The sequence below is a fragment of the Octopus bimaculoides genome, chromosome 17, assembly GCF_001194135.2.
Source record: "Octopus bimaculoides isolate UCB-OBI-ISO-001 chromosome 17, ASM119413v2, whole genome shotgun sequence".
NCBI lineage: Eukaryota > Metazoa > Mollusca > Cephalopoda > Octopoda > Octopodidae > Octopus > Octopus bimaculoides.
This window is the reverse complement of record NC_068997.1, coordinates 2,626,403-2,631,051: the sequence shown is the minus strand read 5'-3', so window position 1 is coordinate 2,631,051 and position 4,649 is coordinate 2,626,403.

Here is a 4,649-nt window from a genome sequence, read left to right as displayed (position 1 = left end):
TATTCAAAACTAATGTAGAATAAAGGAAACCATTATCTAGTTGCCGAATCATTGCGATGTGCCATTAATGAGCAAATGCCTTGAAGAATTCGGCACCGTGCTGATATCTCTGCTGTCACACATCAACAAGCTACAAACAAATGTACAGAATATTCCTTCAAAATATGTCATTACTGTCACACCAACTCATTCTGTTGTTGCGACCGGGAAAGCATTACAGCAAGTTCATACGTATTAGTTGTTTCACATGAAATGTCGTATTTTGAAAGGTAAAATAAAATGTTTGAGAAGTGTCAGAGAACTGATTCATTTAATCAAGGTATGATCCCTGTTCATTTATGACATTTACCTAACGTTTCTCTATGTCATATATTCCATCTTTAATAAAAAAAAAAATTCATCTTTTGCTGCGATAAACTGTCCGAATGCTTCAATTAACTCTTCTCTATTTAAGAATGTTTTATTGCTTATGGAAAGCTCAATATGCTTAAATAAGTCATAATCTGTAGGAGAGATATCCGCGGATTAGGGAGGATGTTGCAAAATCTCATAATTCAGGCCTTACCACATTTGTACCGTAACTTGAGGAGTGTGAGGACATGTATTGTGGTGGAGCAAAATTGGCATTGTGGTGGAACAAAGTCTGGGTTGCTCCTTTTTCAAATTCCCATGCATACAATCAATTTCGTGGCAATACGATGTTGCTGTTATCGTTTTTCTTTGTTGCAAAAACGAATAAAGAATAACTCCCTTAACGGACCACCATTCAGTGACCACTAACGTTTTAGGGTGCAATGGTGAGTTTGGGTAGTGTTTAGGTGACTCTTCTGCATCTAACCACTGTCCTGTTTTCTTGCTGTTGTCAAAGAGCATCCATTTCTCATTATAGTTAATGATTTGATGCAAAAATGGTCTTTTTCCAGTCGAGAAAGCAATACGGAGCACACTTCGAGGCGTCTGTTTTTTTTTAATCTCGTTCAGTTGATGTGGAACAAACCTATCTGTTTTCTTCACTTTTCCAATTTTTTACAGGTGTCCAAAAATAGTTGTGCGAGATGTTTGGAGTTCTAGTGAAAGTTTTCGAACCTTTGATCTCGGATTCTGTTCAACCAAAGCATTGAATCCATCATGCTGAATAACTGATTTTGGCCTACCTTTGGTTTATTTTCAAGGCTATCATCTCATGAACGAGAGCTTTGAAACCATCTCTGAACAGTTCTGATGTCAGCAAAACCATAACCAAAGGCCCGCTTGATATTCCGTAGAGCTTCTGCAGCAGAGTGACCCAGTTTGTACTCATACGAGATCACTCAAAATAGTTTGGCTGTTGTCATTTTCATAAGACCTGTGGGTACGAATTTTGTAAACCAATATCGTTGGGAAAGAAAGAGTCAAGATTAAATTCAAGGTATACATATGTGAGTTTTTAAATGACTGAAATAACAAGTAATTAAAAATGCGACATTTCATGTGAAACAACCTATTATTTGTTAATTCCTTTTTGTTGACTCTGGAAGATGATGATAAACACATGTCTTTTGTGGGTTTTTCGAAATGGACGCGGTTTGTGTCACTTGAACAATTAAAAGTTGACGGGTACATGGAAAACATGTCCCGAACAATAATTCTATAAGTGTAACATTCTGGTGGGGGGATGGACTGGCGTAGTGATTGTTGAAGGGGTCTGAGGAAGGACACGAGAGGGGTAATGGAAGGAAGAGACACGTGTGAGTTTTGGAAGTATCTAAGTAGTGATGTCACGTGACCAACCAACTCTGAGAAGCAGAGGGTACGCAATATCTACAGAAAAGGAAAGAAACAGCCGGTCTGTGAGCCAGGGGTTGGAATATATTGATAAGTAATGTCATGTTATTCAGCCGAGTTGCCTTACGGGAGGTAGGCGGTTTTAGTCTCAGTAGTAGCAACACTGCCCCAGAAATGGGTGTAGACCTCATAGTAGGTCTAGGATGTTTGTGTGTGCAGCAGAAACATTACCATCCAAGATGTGGGAGGAGATTTCCATTGTGTATCTCACCCGAAGTTTGTAATAGGTCAATAGTTGGAGGTAGCTGAAGTATTTCATTGGCCTCGAAGAAAACCAGTTTTTATGAAGCTACTTTTGCTGTTGAGAATCTGCGTTCGCCAGAAGAAATGCTTATGAATGAGTTTATCACCAGGAGAAAATCTTATGAATGAGGTTATCATTTAAAACGATGGCGAAGGTTCACGTTTAAAGGAGTGAATGTTATAATGTTGATTCCAAATTTTGGCGCAAGATCAGCAATTTCGGGGTAGGATTAGTCAATTACATCGATCCCAGTGTTCAATAGGTACTTACTTTATCGACCCCAAAAGGATGAAAGGCAAAATTGACCTCGGAAGAATTTGAACACAGAAGGTAAAGACAAACGAAATGCCGCTAAACATTTTTCCCGGAGTGCTAACAATTCTGCCAGTTTGCTGCCTTTGTAGATACGATAATATTTTCTTGATATATGCAGTGGTTATGTCTCAAAATTGGGACGACTCCACTGAAGGATGTTTTTGAGACGTCTGCGCAGGAGGTTATGCATAGATGAAGGGTTGTACCATCTGCGCAGATAGGGTTCTTGTTGAAGATAACTGCAAATATGACATTATTGTGTTTGAGGAAGAGAGTCGGAGATTAAAAAAAAGTCAAATCTTGGCACACGCCAAAAATAGTGAGGTGTGGCTCAAAAACTGTTCCATAAGTACGCTTGACATTGCTGCGATTTGAAAAGAAGCTAGCAATACAAGAAATGAGACATACTTGGAACCTGTGGGCGAGAGAAGGTTTGCAGGACATACATGCACCAGACATGGCCGAAAATTTTACTGATGTCGAAGGAAAATTTCTTGATTGTGAGAGTGACATAAGAATATATCTCACGTTGAGTTCTGGAATTACAAACGCTGTACTGATAGTCGTTAAAGTGAGACAGACAGACAGATAGAAAGAGAGATAGAAACAGAAGCGGGAAAAGATAGAGAATGAGATGCTAAGAAATATAGAGAGTGATGGCTAGAGAAATAGAGACGGACAGAGAGAGAGACTGAAGTAGACGAAGAACGAGAGAAACGGAGACAGGAGAGAGAGAGAGAGAGAGACAGAGAGAGAGAGAGAGAGAGAGAGAGAGAGAGAGAGAGAGAGAAAGACAAAGATTTGTGGTGGACGGAAAGAGTGACTACATCTTTGAGAAGCTAAAAGTGCGATATGACGAAAGTTAGGACGGCCACAGAATTGTCCACGCATTCATATATGTATATGTATTATACGCACGCATACAGACATATACACATATTCACACATGCTTAGATACACACATACACATACAATGCGCACATAGAAACACACATACATACATACGTGCTTACACACACACATAAATACACACGTGCCATGATAGATCGCTGACCAAACACCAGTCAATTTTTTTTCTCCGTGTTTTTCTCCTTGTTTTCTCCGTATTCTTTCTGTTGAAGAACGTAGCTCGAAACGTTAAAGACTTTCTGCATTCCCGAGCGTCAAACTAATACATCCTTTTGTTGTTTACACCACCTGTCCTCGTCTGTTGTTGTTTATTTTTTCGTACATTCTCCCATATATATACACATACATATACATGCCCATACGCGCAGAGACGAAAAATCATGTATAGTCAGAGAAGATAGCGGCTCTACTGTTGTAAACATCACTTCCAAATTCAGTCAGAACAATATCTACGAACAACTGCTTCAAAACCAGCAGTTCCACTACCCTAGTTATATAAATTCACATTTATATCAATAATAAATGGCCAACTTTTATGTTAGTAAATGGCGAAGTCAAGTATGGATAACCTTTTTTTTTTTTTACTTTTTTTCGAGAAGCCGACCCGCAGGAAAAAATGTCTCGTTATCAACCGGGCAGAACTGCGAAAGTAATTCAGGATAAAGAATTTTCGTTAGGCGTGCCATTCAGAAAGTGTCGCATGATACAGTTTGACTACGAGTCAAAGTGACAATCTGAATTAAAAAAAAAAAAAAACTAGATTTCCGTGGAAAACAAAGAGACCGGCAAGCACGCACTTTATAAATGTAATCTGTAAGTGGAACTGTCAGAATATACAAAACATTCCAAAAGTTCAACATGCATCAATTATCGTTGTTGTTATGCAAATTCCAATGGTCGAACTTTTGGTTTTTTATTAGAAACCAGCTATCTCCGTGAGGGAAGAATTCGAAATAGATTATATATATATATATATATATATATATATATAGATAGATAGATAGATAGATAGATAGATAGATAGATAGATACATACATACATACATACATACATACATATATATATGTATATATATATGTATATATATATATATGTATATATATACATACACACACACATATTCGCACATATGTTCTTAGCTATACAGAGGTATGCATACATGCACGCATACACAAGCACAAGTACACACACGCACAAACACAAGTACCCTTTCATGCACAATGATACCATGTGTGTGCTATATGTGTGTGTGTGTGTATGTGTGTGTGTGTGCATGTATGCGCGTATGTATGTAGATATATTATACGTATGTATATGTGGAGGTATACATATATATGTATGTATATGTGTGTATAT